This window comes from Schistocerca cancellata, chromosome 5, assembly GCF_023864275.1.
Source record: "Schistocerca cancellata isolate TAMUIC-IGC-003103 chromosome 5, iqSchCanc2.1, whole genome shotgun sequence".
NCBI classification, from domain to species: domain Eukaryota; kingdom Metazoa; phylum Arthropoda; class Insecta; order Orthoptera; family Acrididae; genus Schistocerca; species Schistocerca cancellata.
The window spans coordinates 25,397,552-25,422,845 of NC_064630.1; positions in this window are offsets into that span (position 1 = coordinate 25,397,552).

Sequence of the window (25,294 nt, forward strand, 5' to 3'; positions counted from 1 at the left end):
CTCGCGTGATGATCAAACCTACCAGTAACAAATCTAGCAGCCCGCCTCTGAATTGCTTCTATGTCCTCCCTCAGTCCTACCTGATAGGGATCCCAAACGCTCGAGCAGTACTCAAGAATAGGTCGTATTAGTGTTTTATAAGCGGTCTCCTTTACAGATGAACCACATCTTCCCAAATTCTACCAATGAACCGAAGACGACTATCCGCCTTCCCCATGCTTGTCCCACTTCATATCGCTCTGCAATGTTACGCCCAAATATTTAATCGACGTGACTGTGTCAAGCGTTACCCTACTAATGGAGTATTCAAACATTATGGGATTCTTTGTCCTGTTCATCTGCATTAATTTACATTTATCTATATTTAGAGTTAGCTGCCATTCTTTACACCAATCACAAATCCTGTCCAAGTCACCTTGTATCCTCCGACAGTCACTCAACGACTACACCTTCCGGTACACCACAGCATCATCACCAAACAGCCGCACATTGCTATTCACACTATCCAAAAGATCGTTTATGTAGATAGAAAACAACAGCGGACTACCACACTTCCCTGGGGCACTCCAGATGATACCCTCACCTCCGATGAACACTGACCATCGAGGAGAACGTACTGGGTTCTATTACTGTCTCCATTCTCTGTTTCATATAAACAGAAGCTTTGCTTCAAAGTAGCTCCTACTTCATACTGTTTGCGCTGAAATCCCAGTCACCTGGGATGTTCGTATTAAACTAATCCGAGGTGACAGGAAAAAATCGGGGAATTGATTTTACCGACATGTTTGAAGAATACAGGGTGGCGCTAAAGTTATTGTATAGTTGGTTGTAAGAAAACAAAATTAACAGCAAGACTAGTACAATAGGAAGTTTTAACCTGTTAAGTTGTTATTACCAACTGTCGATAAGTACTTCTTGTCCAGTTGGTATACAATGAAATGACAAATAAACAAGCACAATAATCAAACTAGTGAACTGTTCAAAGTGTGTTCAGTGAGAAATGTTTACAGCTGTAGTTTTATAGCTGTCCGGTGTGGCCGAGCGGTTCTAGGCGCATCAGTCTTGAACTGCGAGACCGCAACGGTCGTAGGTTCGAATCATGCCTCGGGCATAGATGTGTGTGGTGTCCTTAGGTTGGTCAGGTTTAAGTAGTTCTAAGTTCTAGGGGACTGATGACCTCAGATGTTAAGGCCCATATTGCTCAGAGCCATTTAAACCATTTGTAGTTTTCCAAATTGTTACGATGTTAACGAAACAAGAAAGTATTTTCGCCTGGAAAAAAATTTATAAAAGTGGAGCTTATGCAGTTGTTAATAAATGGGGAAGACACTTCAGACCAAAACCACCGTCTAGACGAACAGTGTACGACATGCGAGGTAGATCAGAAGAACATGGATTTGTCGTGGATGCACCAAGATCGGACCGCCCAACAACGGTCACAACTGAGAAAAATGAATTCTGGGTGTGTTTAGCTGTGACCCAAAGTCCGGTAGAAACCAAGCAGACGATTAACAACTGTATTGGATTTATCATGAAGGTCAGTGCAAAGAACGTTACGCAAACAGAAGTTTAAAGTTTATATTCCTCGTGGGTTACTTGAAGATGATCCAGGTCGACGTCTTCAGTTTTGTGAATTGATGCTTGACCAACAGAAACATGATTACAACCTATTTAATGATACTGTGTGGTCTGACGGGGCCAATTTTAAGTTAAGTGGACAAGTTAACTGCACCTACCGGTATACTGACAATCGAAATCTTTTGTCAGAACAGCCGCTCAATCAGCATTGTGGTAATGCTTGGGGGACAACATTGTCATTTGACGTATCTAGTCCATATTTTTTTGAAGGAACAGTGCCCGGAGATAACTATTTAGATATGCTTCAGAATTACGAGGACTTATGACGTGATTTCAAAACTTCCAAGAAATTTACTTTCGACACGATGGTGCTCCACCACATTTTGCCGCTGTTGTCCACGACTATTTAGATGAAACTTTCCAAGAAAAGTTATTGGTCGAAGGGCAGATACTGATATGCCTCCACGTTCAAAGATATCACGCCCATGGATTTTTTCTTATGGGATGTCGCCAAGGACTGTTTATTCTCAAAAGCCTCAGACCATTGCTGAAGAAAAGGCTATACACACGACGCATTTCACCATTTGGACAATGATACGACACTAAGCCGTAGAGCATGTAACAATGTTCCATAAGGACTTCGGAGATGTACACTCCTGGAAATTGAAATAAGAACACCGTGAATTCATTGTCCCAGGAAGGGGAAACTTTATTGACACATTCCTGGGGTCAGATACATCACATGATCACACTGACAGAACCACAGGCACATAGACACAGGCAACAGAGCATGCACAATGTCGGCACTAGTACAGTGTATATCCACCTTTCGCAGCAATGCAGGCTGCTATTCTCCCATGGAGACGATCGTAGAGATGCTGGATGTAGTCCTGTGGAACGGCTTGCCAATCCATTTCCACCTGGCGCCTCAGTTGGACCAGCGTTCGTGCTGGACGTGCAGACCACGTGAGACGACGCTTCATCCAGTCCCAAACATGCTCAATGGGGGACAGCTCCGGAGATCTTGCTGGCCAGGGTAGTTGACTTACACCTTCTAGAGCACGTTGGGTGGCACGGGATACATGCGGACGTGCATTGTCCTGTTGGAACAGCAAGTTCCCTTGCCGGTCTAGGAATGGTAGAACGATGGGTTCGATGACGGTTTGGATGTACCGTGCACTATTCAGTGTCCCCTCGACGATCACCAGTGGTATACGGCCAGTGTAGGAGATCGCTCCCCACACCACGATGCCGGGTGTTGGCCCTGTGTGCCTCGGTCGTATGCAGTCCTGATTGTGGCGCTCACCTGCACGGCGCCAAACACGCATACGACCATCATTGGCACCAAGGCAGAAGCGACTCTCATCGCTGAAGACGACACGTCTCCATTCGTCCCTCCATTCACGCCTGTCGCGACACCACTGGAGGCGGGCTGCACGATGTTGGGGCGTGAGCGGAAGACGGCCTAACGGTGTGCAGGACCGTAGCCCAGCTTCATGGAGACGGTTGCGAATGGTCCTCGCCGATACCCCAGGAGCAACAGTGTCCCTAATTTGCTGGGAAGTGGCGGTGCGGTCCCCTACGGCACTGCGTAGGATCCTACGGTCTTGGCGTGCATCCGTGCGTCGCTGCGGTCCGGTCCCAGGTCGACGGGCACGTGCACCTTCCGCCGACCACTGGCGACAACATCGATGTACTGTGGAGACCTCACGCCCCACGTGTTGAGCAATTCGGCGGTACGTCCACCCGGCCTCCCGCATGCCCACTATAAGCCCTCGCTCAAAGTCAGTCAACTGCACATACGGTTCACGTCCACGCTGTCGCGGCATGCTACCAGTGTTAAAGACTGCGATGGAGCTCCGTATGCCACGGCAAACTGGCTGACACTGACGGCGGCGGTGCACAAATGCTGCGCAGCTAGCGCCATTCGACGGCCAATACCGCGGTTCCTGGTGTGTCCGCTGTGCCGTGCGTGTGATCATTGCTTGTACAGCCCTCTCGCAGTGTCCGGAGCAAGTATGGTGGGTCTGACACACCGATGTCAATGTGTTCTTTTTTCCATTTCCAGGAGTGTATTAATGAATATGGGAAATCGTTTGTATCTGTAATGAAACATAAACTCAAACTTTTGTATAAATCACTGTCCAAAAACTTTTGCGTCACCCTGTATGAGGCACAACATAACGAACAATATACGAGTTGCTGTAGGTATCTGTGGGAGAAGTTAACAGAGGTAAATACTGGAGAAAATAAAAACTAAATGAGTTTGTTTTTTCGCCCCTTCAGAGTTTCTATTCTATTTGGCCACCTAAATTAGCATATGAATTGCACTCCATCCTACGTTAATCATTCGCCAAACACGGGACTACAACACTGAAAATTAAAGCAGCGGAACAACAATAGTACGTGAATTCCATTAAAATGCGAATAAATACTGCTAATAGTGTAATGAAAATATATTGCACAAGTTTGATAGGATGGAACACTATGTCTCACACTGAATATCGTCAGTGACTGGACCGAATTTGGCACGATATCCCCCAGGCCCATATTCAGCAACGCCATCAATCAGTGCAAAGCCATATATCTGCTTTCATTAGGGCCATAGGTGGACCAACGTGTTACTGACTTGCTCAATTCTTGGAGCTCTTTCAATTGAATAAATCATCCATTTTACCTGACACTGTGGCCATTCGAATACATTACTATCCTATATTGATGAAGCTCTTCTGATGAGCGCAGAAGAGGCACCAATGTTAGCACTGAATAGGGGATCATGGAGGAACTGTATAAGGGGGGCTATGCTCCAGATTGAACGCTGAAAGGCATAATCAGTCTTAAATGATGATGATGATGATGATGATGATGATTGATGAAGCTAGATCTTCTTGTCGAAACAAATAGTAGATATCTGCGTGTTAACGCAGCTTTATTTAATTTGATTTAACTTGCTACCAAAAGATGCTGGGGAGGTCGTTGAAGAAACCATGATTTTTTTAAACGTGAAGAACTGAGAATGAGGCAATAGTCTTCTCGTTGACAACATTAGGGAGGGAATTAACAGATACCTTATTCACATGACAACTGAAAAAATCTCCTAAAAACTATGGAGGGCGTCTAGGGCTTGAACCTAAGTGCACGTTTTGGTTACAAATTTACTGCCTCAGGCAAACCTGTACCACACAAAAGTTTGCATGCCTATTTGTTAATCCGTGTAAAGAGTTGAGCCCATGACCCACTCGACATGTGTTCGAGTGCAGCACGTGTTTCATCAACCGATATGTCTCATACGTGATGCCAGTTCGATTACAGTGCAACGAAAATTTATTTCTTTTACAGTCCTTGTTCTAATAAGGAAGCCGGTCTGTTTGACATATCAGCCTGTTAAAATGTTCGTATCTTTTCATTCAGATCCCAGCAGCGGACTTCCAGTTGGGGGTTTCAACTTTTGCCGGACGTCCTACAGCTAAGGAGAATCTCCCAAAAATCCTCGCCGGTATCCAGTATACATGCACGTCAAAGAACAATAGGAGTTCAGAATTGGGAATTCACGGCCGTTCCCTTATTGTGAAGGCTGTCTCGTCATTTACCGCGTGTCTGAGGTCAATATCCGGATTCTAAATTCAATTACAGCACCTCTGCTATTATTCTGCAGCCGTTCCACCTAATCTGAGAAATTCAGATAATCCTTTAATCGAAACATCTGCTATAGGTAGCGAGCTCCGATGCTGAACGGTGAAGGAGACATTAAATGTTTACAGGTAAGCCATAATATGTATGCAGAACTGCAGGGAAGTGAGATAGAGTTGCAAGTACGTTTGTAATTGTCGATAAGAGTCAGCGATCCTATTGCCATCACCTTTTCTTTTGTTAATCTCGACACGAGTGAAGACAATGGAAAGTAATCCATTTTCCTAGGGCTTCAAAAGCCTGGAGCTCATAACAGTCCAAGAGATTTGTACAACAGCAACTACAAACCTCCAGAAAATGGTGATGGATCTCATTTGTTTTATTTGCATTTGTTGTGCATATTTCCTTTTCTGCCCATTATGGACACAGTGGTATGTTGTAATCGTGGCTCACATCAGTGAAATCTTAGCAGTTTGCGTGTGGGTCCATGGGGTTTTCAATTAACAATATTTGTGAGATGATTTCCAGGTGCCGGCAATCGCCTGTAGTTATGGGGAACTTCCAGAAAACTCTGATTGGAACAGAGTGGTTGGAACTACTTTTAATTTCTTTCTGGGAAAACATTGTCAATTAATTAGATGTATAAATCATACTCTACTTACAGGACACACACATACACACTCACACAGGTACATACACAAACATGTCTATGTAGTTTTAATAAACTTTTTATCTAGTATTTAATTACTTATCACTGAGAAAAATGTGCCTTTCTTGACAATAAAGTAAATACATGTATTAGTTCTTATTTTGCACAACAACTATCCAACATTCCATATATATATATACATACATACATACATACATACATACACACACACACACATATATATATATATATATATATATATATATATATATATATATATATATATATATGTTTGTTTGTTTTGTTTGATGTACATTGCTAACTTATGACTTTTGCTATTCTAATCTGTTAATGAGATTGACAACTGGGTGATGAGAAATATATAAACACACCATGTGATGACACAGTTATTCTTCATAATAACTGTAATGTTTTTGGAAACCACCACTACACTGCAAATGACAATCACTTCAACCAATATTACCACAGTAGATTATGTGTATGTCAGTCAGTTGCATGACATTTATTATCAAATGATCTACAAGCCATATTTCCCAGAAAAAATTTTATTTTTTTTATTTGTGTTGCAGTTACTTTTCAGCAGCATATTAAAGTGTACAAAAAAGTTTTGCACTATCTACATGTCTGCAGAGGTATATGATGCTAGATTCAAGAGGAGCAGATAATGAAGGAATAACATTTATCAGCCTGCTATATGTGTATATAAAGCAGTGGTTTTGTTGGTTTTGTTTGTGTGTATGTCCAGATCTCCCACCAAACCTCTGGATCCATTTCAACCAAATCTGGCACAGAAACAGCAGGCCTCACAAGTATCGGCACTGTAGGGTTTATAGCATCCTAACTGCAACAAGAGCACAGATGTGGCCAAAAGCGTGTTTTTTCCAGCCCTCCACTACAGGCATGTTGTGTAGAAACAGTATCAGCCAGGCAAATCAACGTGCTTTGATGGGCAGCCTATATGTTAGGTACAATAAGCGGTTTTGCAGACCTTGACATGTAGGTTGCCCTGCATGACAGGCACGTTGTGAGATTAGTAGCACCCTGATTTACCGAACAATATTGCTGGGGCACATGCCAATGAGCATTGCTGCGGACAGGTTGAAATGGAGAGAGTGAGGGGGAGGACAAAATAGACAGAACCAGGTGTAAGGGGGCCTTCATGAGGCAGCTGGAATGTGTAGAGAGCTCCTGGGTGGGTGGAAAAGAAAGAGGGGAAGTATTACATGTAAAGAGAAAGGAGGGAGAAGAATATGGTCAGAGAGGGGAGGAAGATATGATCAGAGAGAGAGGATGGAGGAAATGAGCAAAGAGGGGGAGGAGGAGGTGTGTCGAACACAGTTTGGATTTTGTAACTGTTGAACATCCACATCTAGATTATTCTACTTGCAGATTATTTGACTGTCATAATTATTTCTCTGATATTGTATCATTTCCAGAAATGAAACTAATCCTTGTCTAGTATGAACTCAATTTTTCTGTCCCGTCTTCTGTATATTGTTCTGGTTGGCAGTTTATAAGCATGACCTGTTAGACTAATAGTCTAATAGTTTCCATAAATATCCCCATATTCTTTCTATGGTAGTGTGTTGTGCATGCATTTCTGGAAGGCGTTTTTCAGATTTTTTTGTCATTAAGTTAAAATTAAGCTTTTAGTTTCTACACCTTGCACAGATTTCAGTAACTCCAGTAGTATCTTGTCTTGTTTAAGTTCAGATCGTTTAGTTCTCTGTGAACAGTCCACATTACTGGATCACTGCTTTCTTCCTCAGCAAGTTCCTCTTCTATCACACATCAAAACAGTTCCTCTCCATCATTGAGACCTTCGACATATTCGCGCCATCTGTCTGCCATTTGCAGTTCGTAGATTAACACCTTCACACTTTACTTTAACTCCCTGAAGCCCATGTCCAGATCCTTACTGCACTCTTCTTCACTTCTTCTGCGACGATTTTACTTATACAGTTGGTTATTGCCTCAGATAATTAACTATATGTCTTATTCTATCCTAACGTTTCAGCGTTCCGTTTTATAAAGGATTCTTTATCCTTATCATCTTCAGTTTCAATCTGATCTTCATCACTGTTAAGTTATGGTATTTTCGTATCTTTGTGTAATCTGTAGTCCAGAACCTTCATTTCTAAATTTTTGTGTAACCTCTATGAGTCGAGTTGTTATCTCCATCCCTACTCCATCCTTTTTAAGTACACCTTCTTGTCTTCTGATTTTGGAATAGGGCGTTTGCAAGAACCAATTGGCTCTCATAGCACAACTCTACATACCTGCAACCTCTCTCATGTCTTCATCCATCCCATATTCTTCAGTACTCCATGTCTTCTTTTTCTCCCCTGTAACAGCCTTCCAATCAATTACGACTCTCAAATTTCAATCCCCCTCACATGTTTCATCAATTCTCTTTTTCAGATATTCTCTCTATTTTGTCACCGTCAACTCGTGATGTACGCATGTAATCCTGTACAGTGGTGGTTGCTTTTGGCTCAGCTTCAGTCCTCAGAAGAACGATACAGCCACCGTGTTGATAATGGTAACTCGCCATGTTACCAGTCTCCATAACGATGCCGACACCTATTACATCATTTATTTGCTCTCTCCTTATTATCCCGTGATTATCTGCCCGAAACCTTTCTCGCCTTCCTCTTCATTTCACTAATCTCTCCCTTTGGCCCACTAACGCCGCTTTTCAGATTCTCTTCTTTCGCAACGCTATTCGCTCTTCTGAGAGTCCGTGTTTAATTTCGAAGAACGTTAGCATTATTCTTTGTCCTTCTAGATAACCCCATCTCGTCAGCCTCCTCCCACCAGTTTACGTCTGCTTTTCCCGTGAACATGCTTTACTGTTACTAAACACTTAATTTGCTGTCAAGGACACTAACCTCTACGCCACAGATGTTTAAATGGATGAATAGTGATCCTTGACAGGTAAGAGATCGACGTCCGCCGAAATATTACAGAGCAACGTATCTAGTGAATCCGTCTGTGACTTCAGCAACACAATACAACATACTTTTTTAATTCATAAGTCTTTTGACTGGATAGATGCTGTCCGCCACGAATTCTGCTCCTACGTCAACTTTTTATCTTAGAGTAGCTATTGCAACCTACGTACTCAGTTATTTTTTGCATGTATCCCAATATATATCTTCCTGTACAGTTTTTACGCTCTACAGCTCTGTCTAGTACCATGGAACTTATTTCGTCATGTCTTAACATATTTCCTATCATCCTTTCCCTTCTTCTTGTAAATGTTTTCCATACATTCCTTACCTCACCGATTCTGCGGAGAATCTTCTCATTCCTTACCTTATCAGTCCACCTAATTTTCAACGTTCTTCTGTAGTACCACATCTCAAATGCCTCGATACTCTTCTGTTCTAGTTTTCCGAAAGTCCATATTTCATTAGCCTACAGTGCCGTGTCCCAAAAGTACATTCTCAGAAATTTCTTCCTTAAATTAAGGCCTATGTTTGGTACTAACAGATATCTCTTGGCCAGAAATGCGCTTTCTGCTAATGCTAGTCTGCTTTTGATGTCCTCCTTGCTCCGTCCGCCAGGAGTTATTTTCGTGGTTAGGCAACAGACTTCCTTAACTTCATCTATTACTTGGTCACCAATCCTGATGTTAAGTTTCTCATTGTTCTCATTTCTGCTACGTCTCATTACTTTCGTCTTTCTTAGATTGCGTCTCAATCCATATTCTGTACTCATTACACGGTTCATTCCATTCAGCAGATCATGTAATTCTTCTTCACTTTCACTGAGGATAAAAATGTCATCAGCGAATCGTATTATTTATATCCTTTCCCTTGAATTTTAATTCCGCTCCTGAACCTTTCTTTTATTTCCGTCATTGCTTCTTCGATGTACAGACTGAACAGTAGGGGCAAAAGATTACATCCCTGTCTTACACCCTTTTTAATCCAAGCACCTCGTTCTTGGTCTTCCACCCTTATTGTTATCTCTTGGTTCTTGTACATATTGTATATTAGACGTCGTTCCTTATAGCTTACCCTTATTTTTCTCAGAATTTCGAACATCTTGCACCATTTTACACTGCTGAAAGCTTTTTCCGGGGCGACTAATCCTGTGAACGTGTCTTCGTGTTTCTTCAGTGTTGCTTCCGTTACCAACCGCAACGTCAGACCTGCCTCTCTGGGGCCTTTACCTTTCCGAAAGTCAAACTGATTGTCATCTATCAGATCCTCCACTTTCTTTTCCATTCTTGTATATATTATTACTGTTATTATTATTGTTATCAACTTTGATGCTTGAGCTGTCAGGCTGTTTGTGCGATAATTCTCTCACTTGTCGGCTCTTGAAATCTTCGGGACTGTTTGGATGATATTTTCCCGGTAGTCGGATGGTATATCGCCAGTCTCATACATCGTACACACCAACGTGACCAGTCGTTTTGTTGTAACTTCCCATCAATGATTTTAGAAATTCCGATGGAATTATCTGTCGCTTCCGTCTTATCTGATTTTAAGTCCTCCAATGCTCTTCTAAATTCTGATTATAATACTGGATCCCCTATCTGTTCTTTATCTACTCCCATTTCTTCTGCTATCACTTCGTCAGATCAATCTTCCCCCTCATATAGGCCTTCAGTGTACTCTTTCCACCTATCCGCTGTCTCCTTTGCAATTAACAGTGAATTCCCATTGCATTCTTAATGTCACCACCATTGGTTTTAATTTCACCGAAGGCTGTTTTGACTTTTATATATGCTGAGTGAGTCCTTCCGACAATCAACCCTTTTTCGATTTCTTCACATTTTTCGTGTTGCCATTTCGCCTCCCCTTCCTTGCACGTCCTATTAGCTTCATTCTTAAATGACTTTTATTTCTGTATCGCTGAATTTCCTTGAACTATTTTGTGCTTCATTCTTTCACCAATCAACTGAAGTATTTCTTATGCTGTCCACGGTTTCTTCGCAATTATCTTCTGTGTACCGGTACTTATGTTTTTCTTTCCAATTTCTCTGACTGTCCTTTTTAGAGATGTCCATTCCTCTTCAACTGAACTGCCCACTGCGTTCTTCATTATCGCAATACGTATAGCACCAGGGAACTTCAAGTATATCTCTTCATTCCTTAGTACTTCCATACCTCACTTACTTATGGATTGATTCTTCCTGAATAGTCTCTTAAACTTTAGCCTGCTACGAAAGTGTTATCTGAGAATACATCTGCCTCTGCGTACGCCTTACAATCCAATACCTGCTTTGAGAATCCCTGCTGACCATGATGTAATCCCATTGAAATATTCCTGTATTCCGCGGCCTTTTCCAAGTACCGGTATATCGCCTCTTCTTGTGATTCTTGAGCAGAGTATTCGCTGTTACCAGCTGAAATTTATTGTAGAGCTCAATGATCCTTTCTCCTCTCTCATTCATACCACGTAGCCCATATTCTCACGAACCCTTTCTTCTAGTCCTTCCCCTACAACTGCATTTCAATCCCCCATGACTATTAGATTTTCGGTTCCCTTTAAGTACTGAATTACTCTTTCAGTATCCTCCTGTACTTTATATCTTCATCTTGTGTTTGCGACGTCGGTATATATACCTGAACTATTACTGTTTGTCTTGATTTGCTATCTATTCTGATGAGAACAAACCTTTCACCTTTCGCTTTCGTAGTACCATACTCTCTGTCCTACCTTCCTATTCATAAGGAATCCTACTCGTGTTATACAATTTTCTGTTGATATTACCCGATACTTGTCTGACCAGAAAACCTTGTCTTCTTTCCATTTCACTTCACAGACGTCCAATCCACGCCTCGACTCGTAGAACGTTATCCTTTCGTTTGTTATTCAATCTTTTTGTCATGCTCACCTCCATCTTGACAGAGCCCTCCCGGAGATGCGAATGGGGGCCTAGTCCGGCATCTCTTACAACATACTATCGCCCCTGATTTGCTTCAGAATTTACAAACGGCTCTTTGGTGAAACTCGCAATCAAAATTCGAAGAGCATTCAGTGGATTTGATGTTTACTTGGCAGCCACGTCACTTGAATTAAATTCTACTGAAGATTGCGTTGGTTTCCAGTGATGGAAGGTTTGGCCGTTGTCCGATTGGGCAACGTTTCCGGGGAGCGCCGGCATTTTACTTTCTTCTATGTAGCATGTACGTAAAATGCAAAAGTACAGGCTCAATGATACCTGGGATGGGACATTACTAGAACACACAGATACCTGCAATATCTAAAGCCCCAGAATACATCGTCCATGAACAGCTGACGGATTACCTCAAAACTCATAACATCCACGACAAATATCAGTCAGGCTTTCGAAAGCACCATAGTACAGCAACTGCATTAATCAAAGTAGCTGATGACATTAAACATGCTATGGACAGACGTGAAGCTACCATCCTAACACTGCTTGACTTTAGCAAGGCTTTTGATACAGTTGACTTTGATATATTACTAGTTAAAATGAAGCAGCTGAATTTCTCAAACAGCGCAGTACACTGGCTCGACAGCTACCTCAAAAACAGAAGTCAACAAGTCATTTGTGGGTCGGAAAAGTCATCATGGAAGAACGTGCGCTCTGGAGTTCCCCAAGGCTCCGTCCTTGGTCCATTACTCTTCTCACTGTACATTAATAATGTTTCTTCAGTGATTCACTCCTGCAACTACCATCTATATGCCGACGACATCCAAATGTACATAAGTGCAAGCCCCAAGAACATTGCTGACGCAGTAGCGAGTATGAACGCAGATCTTTGCTCTGTTTCTCGATGGGCACAGAACCTAGGTCTGAAACTAAACCCCAACAAATCCCAGGTCAACAAATCCCAGGTCATACTTATATCTCATCCAAAGTTAATCAGTCGGTACTTTCGCGAAACAGTCCCTCAAAAACTCCTCAATAGTACCCAACTACCATACCAAAAAACAGTAAAAGACCTTGGAATAATCTTGTATGAACTCCTAAACTGCGAAGAACAAACAGTCACAACTTGCCGGAAATCGCTCTCCTCCCTACATGCAATTCAAAAATTTTGAAAAATACACTCCTGGAAATGGAAAAAAGAACACATTGACACCGGTGTGTCAGACCCACCATACTTGCTCCGGACACTGCGAGAGGGCTGTACAAGCAATGATCACACGCACGGCACAGCGGACACACCAGGAACCGCGGTGTTGGCCGTCGAATGGCGCTAGCTGCGCACCATTTGTGCACCGCCGCCGTCAGTGTCAGCCAGTTTGCCGTGGCATACGGAGCTCCATCGCAGTCTTTAACACTGGTAGCATGCCGCGACAGCGTGGACGTTAACCGTATGTGCAGTTGACGGACTTTGAGCGAGGGCGTATAGTGGGCATGCGGGAGGCCGGGTGGACGTACCGCCGAATTGCTCAACACGTGGGGCGTGAGGTCTCCACAGTACATCGATGTTGTCGCCAGTGGTCGGCGGAAGGTGCACGTGCCCGTCGACCTGGGACCGGACCGCAGCGACGCACGGATGCACGCCAAGACCGTAGGATCCTACGCAGTGCCATAGGGGACCGCACCGCCACTTCCCAGCAAATTAGGGACACTGTTGCTCCTGGGGTATCGGCGAGGACCATTCGCAACCGTCTCCATGAAGCTGGGCTACGGTCCCGCACACCGTTAGGCCGTCTTCCGCTCACGCCACAACATCGTGCAGCCCGCCTCCAGTGGTGTCGCGACAGGCGTGAATGGAGGGACGAATGGAGACGTGTCGTCTTCAGCGATGAGAGTCGCTTCTGCCTTGGTGCCAATGATGGTCGTATGCGTGTTTGGCGCCGTGCAGGTGAGCGCCACAATCAGGACTGCATACGACCGAGGCACACAGGGCCAACACCCGGCATCATGGTGTGAGGAGCGATCTCCTACACTGGCCGTACACCACTGGTGATCGTCGAGGGGACACTGAATAGTGCACGGTACATCCAAACCGTCATCGAACCCATCGTTCTACCATTCCTAGACCGGCAAGGGAACTTGCTGTTCCAACAGGACAATGCACGTCCGCATGTATCCCGTGCCACCCAACGTGCTCTAGAAGGTGTAAGTCAACTACCCTGGCCAGCAAGATCTCCGGATCTGTCCCCCATTGAGCATGTTTGGGACTGGATGAAGCGTCGTCTCACGCGGTCTGCACGTCCAGCACGAACGCTGGTCCAACTGAGGCGCCAGGTGGAAATGGCATGGCAAGCCGTTCCACAGGACTACATCCAGCATCTCTACGATCGTCTCCATGGGAGAATAGCAGCCTGCATTGCTGCGAAAGGTGGATATACACTGTACTAGTGTGGACATTGTGCATGCTCTGTTGCCTGTGTCTATGTGCCTGTGGTTCTGTCAGTGTGATCATGTGATGTATCTGACCCCAGGAATGTGTCAATAAAGTTTCCCCTTCCTGGGACAATGAATTCACGGTGTTCTTATTTCAATTTCCAGGAGTGTATTTCCAACCCATGTTAAACAAAAATTAGTCCAAACACTAGTCTTGCCTAATCTTTACTACTGTGATGTAGTTCAATACGGCACAAATAGTGAAAATTCGATATGCCTCGAGCTAGTGATGAATGCTTGCGTTAGATACGTATGCAATATACGGTTGTATGATCATATCAGTCCTTCATACTCCCAGCTAGGTTGGATACGCCCACATAAGGCACGCGATCTCCACACGATGTGCTTACTTCATCGATTTCTTAGCCACTGGTGCCCCCAATACTTATCTTCTCACATTAAACACCTATCATCATTCCACAACCGCAATACCAGATCGGATACGTCTAGCATCTTGGCTGTACCTTTACATAACACAAAATCTTTCTCCGTGTCAGTCTCCATCTCAGCCATACGACTATGGAACGCGCTCCCCTGTGATCTGCGTCTTATCCAGAACCACTCAACATTCAAGAGGGAACTCAAGACTTACATATTAGGGACGGTATAGCCACCATTGTTGTGCCCCTCTCATCTTTTTGTTTCTCCTCTCCATCATAGCTTCGAATTTTACCATTCTATTTCTCTTCCTCTAACCTATCTACCTCTTCTATATCTCTTTCACCCCATTCTATCGTCTTATGTCTCTGCTTGATGAGAATAACTCACAAGCTGCAAGAATATAACGAGAAAATTCCCAACTAGCAATAGGAGTGACATTCATAAAAGAAAAATATGTTTACTTTCATATACATAGTAATTACTATTGTTATTATTATTATTATTCTTGATTGTTATAATTATTTCTTGATTGTTATAATTATCATTGTACTACTTTTATAATCTCTATTTTTTTCTTTAACATTAATACTGTATAACATGTTATATGTCCTTAATGTTCTGTAGAAACTGAAATTTGTTGAATCTGAGTATGCCTGGTTAGGTGTAAGAGAGGGGCTGAAGGCCCTAATCTTGCCAGGTAAAATAAATGCATAAATAAATAAATAAATAAATACTCCCATCTACCTTAGCGTCGTGCTGGACAGAACATTGACATACAAATATCATTGCGAAAAAACACGCAAAAAGTAGAAGCACGAAATTCCCTAATAAGAAAGCTGTCCAATAGCTAATGGGGTGCCAAACCTACCGTGGTCAGAACTTCAGCCCAAGCTTTGTACTTCTCAACTGCCGAATATGCCTGCCCGATAAGGTGCAGATCCGCCCACGCAAAAAAGGTAGGTATTAGAATGAATGAAACACGCAGGGTAGTGACAGGCTGCATGAAACCAACCCCCATAGAAAATCTTCACAGGGCCGCAGGTTTCACAAACCCTGACTCACGTAGGAAAGCCCATGAACATACCGAGAAGCTAAAACAAACCTTTGATGCCCGTCACTCAATATTTGGCCTAGAGTGCGGCCCAATCAGACTCAAATCCAGAAGCGGTTTCCAAAGTTGCGCCTTAGATGTGCCCCCCATCTACTACCCACTAAGAGAGGATCCACCAAGCGGCGTCTCTGGTGATTGGAAAACCTGGAGAATGCTTAACCGCATCAGAACTGGGGTGGCTCCTGTGAAATCTAATCTGATCAAATGGGGTTTGTTGGACGAAAATGACGACAAATGCGACTTCGGCACTCGACAGGACATGGAACATCTCCTACAATGCCCTGCCTGCCCCCACAGATGCACCCTCGACGATCTATGGCTGGCTAAAGAAGAAGCACTGGACACTGCCCAATACTGGGCAAACAAATTGTAGTTTCCGGACACGAAAAAGTAAAGTAAAGTCTACTGAAGACATTTTGGATTTCATGGAGCGAGATGAACATGTCTTGAACTCAATTCCGACCAGTTTTCGCAATTGCAGGCAGGTGGTTTAACAGTCATGGATAATGGATGTTGCCAAAGCTAGCAGTGTTTCGCGAAACGCCCCTGCTGTTACTAGAGAGAAAGTGGGTGTTAGACCTTACCGAGGATATATCGCTTACTCAGTTGCTGGTAAGAGTTCGTAACTGAATTGGGTGCAGAGGTCTAAGATGCACATTCATTGTGTTCCCACTGTTTTGCACTATAATAATGGCGTGTGACGAGGGCCTCCCTTCGGGTAGACCGATCGCTTGGTGCAAGTCTTTCGATTTTGACGTCACTTCGGCGACTTGCGCGTCGATGGGGATGAAATGATGATGATTAGGACAACACAACACCCAGTCCCTGAGAAAATCTCCGACCCAGCCGGGAATCGAACCCGGGGCCCTTAGGATTGACAGTCTGCCGCGTTGACCACTCAGCTACCGGGGGCAGACACTGTTTTGCACTGTATACATGTGAACATAAAACGAAGGAACAGTGTGAAATCGTATGGGCGCAAACATCGCAACAACAACGCCGGCAGATTTGGCGATAGCCTACTGTGGAAGAATCATCTTCGGAAATGTGTGATACACTTAATTAATTCCTAAACGATACTTAATTTTTTCAGCTCAATCAAATGATGATGATGTTTGGCTTGTGGGGGGCTCAACTGCGCGGTTATCAGCGCCCGTACAGTCCCAATCTTTTCACAGCCCAGTCTCGTCACGTTCATGAATGATGAGCACGAAACAACCACCCAGTCCCGGGCAGAGAAATTCCCCAACCCCGCAGGGAATCGAACCCGGGACCCCGTGATCCAGAGGCAGCAGCGCTAGCCACTAGACCACGAGCTGCAGGCAAATGCACCAGAGGGACCTGATATTTTACCTTGTGCACTTAGTGTGACAGAATCAAACTGTTGTAAGAAATCTCGTAATGCCTTCTCTACCAATTTCCAACGATGGATGTTCTTTCCACCGACGGAAGTGGATTCGAGTACTTTGGATTCAGAAGCCCTGTTTTGTGAGTTTTGTGAGTCTAAGAACCACTTATGGAGGAACACTATGGCAGGAACTGTTGAGATGCACCCCATAAAACAAAGAACAAGTAAACGCATTGAACTATCGCAGCTACAAGAAATACACTCCTGGAAATGGAAAAAAGAACACATTGACACCGGTGTGTCAGACCCACCATGCTTGCTCCGGACACTGCGAGAGGGCTGTACAAGCAATGATCACACGCACGGCACAGCGGACACACCAGGAACCGCGGTGTGGCCGTCAAATGGCGCTAGCTGCGCAGCATTTGTGCACCGCCGCCGTCAGTGTCAGCCAGTTTGCCGTGGCATACGGAGCTCCATCGCAGTCTTTAACACTGGTAGCATGCCGCGACAGCGTGGACGTGAACCGTATGTGCAGTTGACGGACTTTGAGCGAGGGCGTATAGTGGGCATGCGGGAGGCCGGGTGGACGTACCGCCGAATTGCTCACCACGTGGGGCGTGAGGTCTCCACAGTACATCGATGTTGTCGCCAGTGGTCGGCGGAAGGTGCACGTGCCCGTCGACCTGGGACCGGACCGCAGCGACGCACGGATGCACGCCAAGACCGTAGGATCCTACGCAGTGCCGTAGGGGACCGCACCGCCACTTCCCAGCAAATTAGGGACACTGTTGCTCCTGGGGTATCGGCGAGGACCATTCGCAACCGTCTCCATGAAGCTGGGCTATGGTCCCGCACACCGTTAGGCCGTCTTCCGCTCACGCCCCAACATCGTGCAGCCCGCCTCCAGTGGTGTCGCGACAGGCGTGAATGGAGGGACGAATGGAGACGTGTCGTCTTCAGCGATGAGAGTCGCTTCTGCCTTGGTGCCAATGATGGTCGTATGCGTGTTTGGCGCCGTGCAGGTGAGCGCCACAATCAGGACTGCATACGACCGAGGCACACAGGGCCAACACCCGGCATCATGGTGTGGGGAGCGATCTCCTACACTGGCCGTACACCACTGGTGATCGTCGAGGGGACACTGAATAGTGCACGGTACATCCAAACCGTCATCGAACCCATCGTTCTACCATTCCTAGACCGGCAAGGGAACTTGCTGTTCCAACAGGACAATGCACGTCCGCATGTATCCCGTGCCACCCAACGTGCTCTAGAAGGTGTAAGTCAACTACCCTGGCCAGCAAGATCTCCGGATCTGTCCCCCATTGAGCATGTTTGGGACTGGATGAAGCGTCGTCTCACGCGGTCTGCACGTCCAGCACGAACGCTGGTCCAACTGAGGCGCCAGGTGGAAATGGCATGGCAAGCCGTTCCACAGGACTACATCCAGCATCTCTACGATCGTCTCCATGGGAGAATAGCAGCCTGCATTGCTGCGAAAGGTGGATATACACTGTACTAGTGCCGACATTGTGCATGCTCTGTTGCCTGTGTCTATGTGCCTGTGGTTCTGTCAGTGTGATCATGTGATGTATCTGACCCCAGGAGTGTGTCAATAAAGTTTCCCCTTCCTGGGACAATGAATTCACGGTGTTCTTATTTCAATTTCCAGGAGTGTATGAATGATCGCGGGACCTACAACTAGTGAACCTTGCGACTACGAAGGAGATAATCGTGCACGACAATTGTTAAGGAAAAAGCGACGGACTTCAGTTCAGTTAGAGCGGCGCTGCTGCTGAAACGCAGAGATCAGTAAACTACTGTCTGGCGGAAAGGCCGTGGGATCGGTTGTCGCATATTACTGCCGCACCAACACGCCAGCAGCCGCTATCGAATTCTGATTGCGAGTTTCACCAAAGAGCCGTTTGTAAATTTATTCGGGACGAGTCGTATGTGGGCATAATGATTTCATGCGGAAGGAACGGACAACGCCAATAGACTCCCTCATCTGTTTGCATTAGCAGCGAGAGCAGAAGCAAATACGAGCCCAGCCGTATTCCATTTTGATCGAATATCAACGCTGACATATTGCACATCTGTCTGCTCTCGTAACGAAGGGATGCGGAGTTACCGTCGCTTTTGTTGAAATTTAGTTCTTTCTGTTCAAATGTAGCAATACCGATTACAGCTCTGTTACTGGCGCTTCGGATTACTAAAGTTACACAAAGTCAAATTAAATAGTACACTCGTCGATAAATGTTTAAACTTTTCATTGTTAATCATTTTAGATATGTTGAAACCTGTATTAATAAAATCTCGTACTATCTCAGTCGAAATCAGGTTAACATTTTTAAGTCAATAAAATGTGAGGAGAGCGTAAAATGTCACACCGTTGCAGTTTAGGAGAAAAATGGGAAATGTGCAGATCTCTCAGGCACAGTGCCAGCAAAATGGAAAAACATTATATATGGAAATAGGTCGAGTCATAAACCGAAATCCTTATTTTGATATTGGCCAACATTCTAAATTCAGAAACGTTCTGTTGCGGATTGGCAGGAGACCAAGCCGAAAGGCACGCGTTTTAGCTCACGCAGGCTGGCGTGAGGTCTGGAACAGGACAAGGAAATTAGACTATCAAAAAAGGACGTAGCTGTGGAATACTTAACTTTAATCCATAAATGGTGAACATCGCTCTTGACGGTACATGTTTTACAGCATCAATAGTAACTGGTAATGGCGCCTTGCTAGGTCGTAGCAAATGACGTAGCTGAAGGCTATGCTAACTATCGTCTCGGCAAATGAGAGCGTATTTTGTCAGTGAACCATCGATAGCAAAGTCGGCTGTACAACTGGGGAGAGTGTTAGGAAGTCTCTCTAGACCTGCCGTGTGGCGGCGCTCGGTCTGCAATCACTGATAGTGGCGACACGCGGGTCCGACGTATACTAACGGACCGCGGCCGATTTAAAGGCTACCACCTAGCAAGTGTGGTGTCTGGCGGTGACACCACACGTTCTTTAGTTGAAATACCTTGGATCACGTTTCAACAGTAAAAATATCATAAGAATGGATATAAACGAAAGAATAGCCTCAGGGTCAAGATGTCTGTACTCACTAAGCAACCCACTCAAAAGTAAAGCTTTGTCAATCATCACAAAGATGAAGATATACAACACTATCATCTGCCCCATAGTACTGTACTGTTCAGAATGAATGTTTTCGAAAGAAAAGTAATGACAAAAATCTGTAGACCTGTGTTGCAGAATGCCGTATGGAAAATTCGAAAGAACAATGAAACTTATAAGTTAATGAAGCAACCCACTATCATCCAGAAATTAAAAAGTAGGAAACTGCAATGGGCTGGACATGTGGCTCGAATGGAAAACAACAGAATCACCAAGAAAGAATTTGATGGAACTCTCCAGGCAACAAGACCATTGGGCTGATCTCGTACAAGGTGGAAAGATGACACAGAGAAGGACATCACAGCATTAGGAATTTCCGCAAGGTGGAGAGAGACTGCGAGAGATACAAGGCGATGGAAGCAGATCGTTAATGCAGCGCGTGGTCTACAGGGCCTGTGACAGACGAGAAGAAGAAAAAGAAGATAATAACCTCAAATTACTTTGGAGAAACCAGACACTGGGTTGAAAAAATTATATGTTTGAAGTGGATCACATAGAACTACTTCAAAAAAGAGTCAGTAATAGTTTTTGGGTTCCATTAGAATAGGTAGTGTTCCAAGTTTGATCGAAGTCATTGGAAAGTCATGAAGTGTGTCCAAAACACTACGACATGCAGGTTATGAAGGGAAACTAGAGCACAACCATGAACCGAAACTTGTTAGGGTTTGAGAGATCAATTTCAGAGGATTCCCAGACACAATTAGTGCAAAGAATATTGTCCCAGAGTGGAAAATTACTGATAACGAATGTTCCCTCAATAATAGAAAAATATGTCTTTCATTAAGTAAATATGCGTTGTCCCAGGTTAGTTCCAAACAGTATTCAAAATGTACAGTCATTATTTAACGTTATGATTAATCGGTATTTTCGCCTCTATATGCTTGCATGCAGTTATTAATATCACGTCGATCGTTACACGTGTCAGTTGAAATTACTCTCAAAAAGAGGGTCTCACTTCGGTCGAATATTAAGGAGAAACACATTTCTTTACTGGCATCGAGCTGTGTCCCGTGTCTTTCTTATCACTCGGTACTGACAATGTCTCGTACAAGTGATTCCATCAAAGGTCGAGGAAGGCGTCCAGGTAACTTGAAAATGGGGAAATTACGAATTGCAGTGTGGATTAAAAAGATCGCTGACAGGCAGGGATGGAATATACGCCGTAGGAATTGGTCTGCACATGACAGCTTCTCTCACTTGGTCCAGTCCCTCCGGCGTTACGATGGACTACACTTTAATGGTGCGGCTCCTCACAGTGGCACGTGAGCTGCTCGCAGCTCCTGCTTCACCTGCATACTGTGGGCCATACTGTAGCTCGTCCACCTCTGCAAGTCCTTTTCTCATGTCGTCCCAAGTAACAATGCCGTTTAGGATCCGCGTACAGTGTGTACTGGAGGTGTGGGGCAGGTACAACCCCAAATCCAGGGTGTTAACCCCCTGCCATCACGGTTACGTCAGAGGCCCAGACTAATTTTAGATTTGCTGCTGTACAGGAGAGATTGCACTCCTCCATATGTTTCTACTACATTATTTTATGACGTTTTAACTGAGCACCACAACTCTGCAGCTGTCTTCAGGGATGGATCGAAACAGGGGGATCCATTTGGTTGCTCTTTTGTTTTCCCTGATTGTGTCCTCAGAGTGCGACGGCTCGAGATTTTGCTGTCTTCGACGCAGAATTATATGCGAGCACAGGAATAGATGAGATGTACCTAAAGTGCTGAATTCCTTGCCTGTTGCAATTCTCTAAGTGCCCTTCATACTCTACAACTCTTGCATCCGGCAGATAAAGTAGTCCAGAATATCCAGGACGCCTTCGTCCAAACTACAACTGCTGGGGAAAGAGGTGTCTTTCTGCTGGGTACCAGGGCACACGGGTATTACGGGGAATAAAGGGCGGGTGTAGCTGCTAAGGAGGCATGTTGTGACCCTCAACTATTTCAGTGTGCCATCCCCCTGCATGCTCTCACCTCGCTGTTCAAGTACAGCGTCATACGTCGATGGGACGACAGTGGCTGGAAGTGACAGATAATAAGCTGGATCTCGTAAAGCCCACTTGGCGGCCACGGTGCACCTTCTTTCAGCCACGAAGGCGGGACGAGATCCTCCTGTCTGGCCTTCGCACAGGCCACAGTCATATGACGCATGGCCTCTTGCTCCAGCTGTAATACTCTCCAATGTGTGGCACTTGTGGCATACAGATGACAGTGCGCCACGTTTTACTACACTGTGTTTTATTTGTGGACCAGAAGGCAGTGGCAGATTTGCCGCCAGATCTATCCTCTATTTTAAGCGACGTTCAAACGAATGTGGTGAGACTTTTCAGGTTTAGTGATTTGTCCAAATTGTTTCCAAAAATTTTATGATCTTCGTGTGTTAACAGGATAGCTGGCTCACCCATGTTTTTTGTAAATGGCCAGCCAGTCACATTTTCCTGTTCCTGTCTTTTAGTTCGTCTGTGGTTTTTCTTCTGTTTTAACCCGTTCTTCGTTGTATTAAGGCCTGTGAGATAGACTGCCTGTGTGGCTCAGTGCGAGTGAGATTGGAATGAGTAAACACGTATTATTTTATACGTTTCCTCCTCACTGTCTAATAACAGTGTTAGTCATTTTATCCTCATTCGTTTCTTTTAATATCTGTAAGAGCGCTGATAAGATCGGCTTTGAGTCCACGCAAGCTTGAAACACACAAACACCTTAATGGATCTGTGAGGTGGATTAATGTGGGTTTAGAGATGTTGATGACAGCAAACTTTGTACGTGTTGCTCTGCACCAGACGGGACTGCCATAGATATTATTTCACTGGACGTGGCCTACACCTAAACAGAACTTGGATTGGGACGAGAAAGTAGGTACAACCGATTCACGAAAGTGGAAGTGCATCTCGGGCCATGCATGGTCAGATATCTATATAATCCAGACACAGGATTCCCCTGCCTAAAGAGTATCTCCATTACTTCAAGAAATTCTGCAGTAAGCACACACAAGATACATAATGGCGCACGAAATGTCACAATTACTACATATGTAGAAACAGCGATCGTTGGAGAAAGTAACACGGGACACTTCACAGTCTTAACAATCCTTCATCAAAACATGCAATACATAAGAAAATGATATATAGTTATTTGAATCTTCGAACTACACAGTAGTTTGTGTCACTGAGCACTGGTGTAGAGAGACACAAATGCAACATGTAATATTCTCAGTGTAAGAAAAGACAGATTCCTGTTGTAGGGTTACTTTAAAGGATGTAGTATCATGCTTTTATATCAGAAAAGACAGACATTTAAAATGAAAACATGACCTTAGCACATTAAGTGAATACAAACACTTGGAAATTTCAGCTACGTAATTAACAGGGCTTGGCATCAACAAACAATTGATCATTTTGTGTGCATATTGACCACCCGTGATAGTGTGGACACTGCTTTCAATAAATGAACAGAATTTCTAGATAAAGTCTCAATATAAAAGTCAACGCAATATTTTGCGGAGATGTATACATAAACACAAATCAGAGTTTTTGAGTGAGCCTGTCGATCAATGGTGCACAAGGATTACTAAGTGACTGGACCAGTAATCGACTATGTTGCCACAAATATGAACAAGGAAAAATGTGATGTGATGAACACTGTGCCGATTTCTGCCAAATAATGTAAGTAAAATCAGGTCAAGGAAAAAATCCCTAAACTGCAGACCTATGAAAGACAGTTATCGGAAATGAAAATATAAGGATTTTCAAGAGAATTAGCGAACCACAGTTGGGATTAAGTATATAGAAAAATTAATGCAAATGCAAAATTCACTACATTCTTAACATTATTTAAAATGAACTTTGAAAGGCATTTCCAAAAGCGCCCACACCAGTATCAATGTCTCACAAAAACACATGGTCAACAGCAAGTATTAGGTACTCCTTCCAAACCCTCAAGTACCATTCCCATACCACATTTCCATGAAAGAGAGTCGTGATGGGCTAGAGTTCTTAAATTTCTGCCATGGGTGAAAGGGGTATAGGTAGTCTGTGATGTCATTAAATATGAAACAGGGACACACAAACAAAAGCATAATAACCTACTGACATGGGAGGAGAATGAACTAATAAATGATCCACACCACGTAGCAAAGTTTCTGAACAAGCATTCTTTCAGACACTGTAGAAAAAACTGCAACAAACATTCTCAAAAACAAATAATTGAGCACTAACTATGATGAAGCTACCACCAACCACAGAGCATGAAATCAGTAAAAAATGAAATGTCAGTAGGCTTAGGTGAAGTACAAATCTATGGGTGCTGGAAATAATGCACACAGAGAATGCAAACTGCTTTAAGAAACATCATAAATGCGTCATTTAAATTATGGAAATTTAAAGAGTATTGAAAACAGCAGGAGTTCTATTTCTGTTAAAGAAAGGTAATGCAGAAGATATAAAAAATTTGCCTGCTGTCATCATACTTAAAAATAATAATAAAAGACAGATTAATTGATCACTCAAATAAATACCTTCTAACTGAATCACAGTTTGGGCTTCTAAGTATAAGAAGTACAATCAGTCAAAGAAGAATTCACCAAAGGGGGAATTGATGCTTTGGGCAAGGTTGACTGTCAGATGCAGATTTATAATATGGGCAGCCCCAGCTACTGAAATTAATGGTAAACTGAAATTACAGAAAGCGGCAGACAGCTGTTAATTGATGTTTTTAAACCACATCTTCAAATGGTTTTGCATACGTAGGAATGAAAGCGTCCTTTTAATGTATACAATGATTTAAAAATCTAGTTCGGACAGGCAATAAAAGTAAACTTAAATGAAAGTACTCTCAGTAGTGCCACACAGGTTAGCAGACTGAGGCGCCCCCAACTTTCACAGTCACAGAGTCCAACCCCATGAAGAGGGCAGGTAGTCAAGAAATAGAAACCGGCAGAGCACTTGTGCAAATGGTGCAGAACATGAGGCACTGTGGCAAAAAGAAACCTTCTTTAATATAATAAATATGATTAAAATGTAATACAAGAAGCGTAAAATGAGATACCATC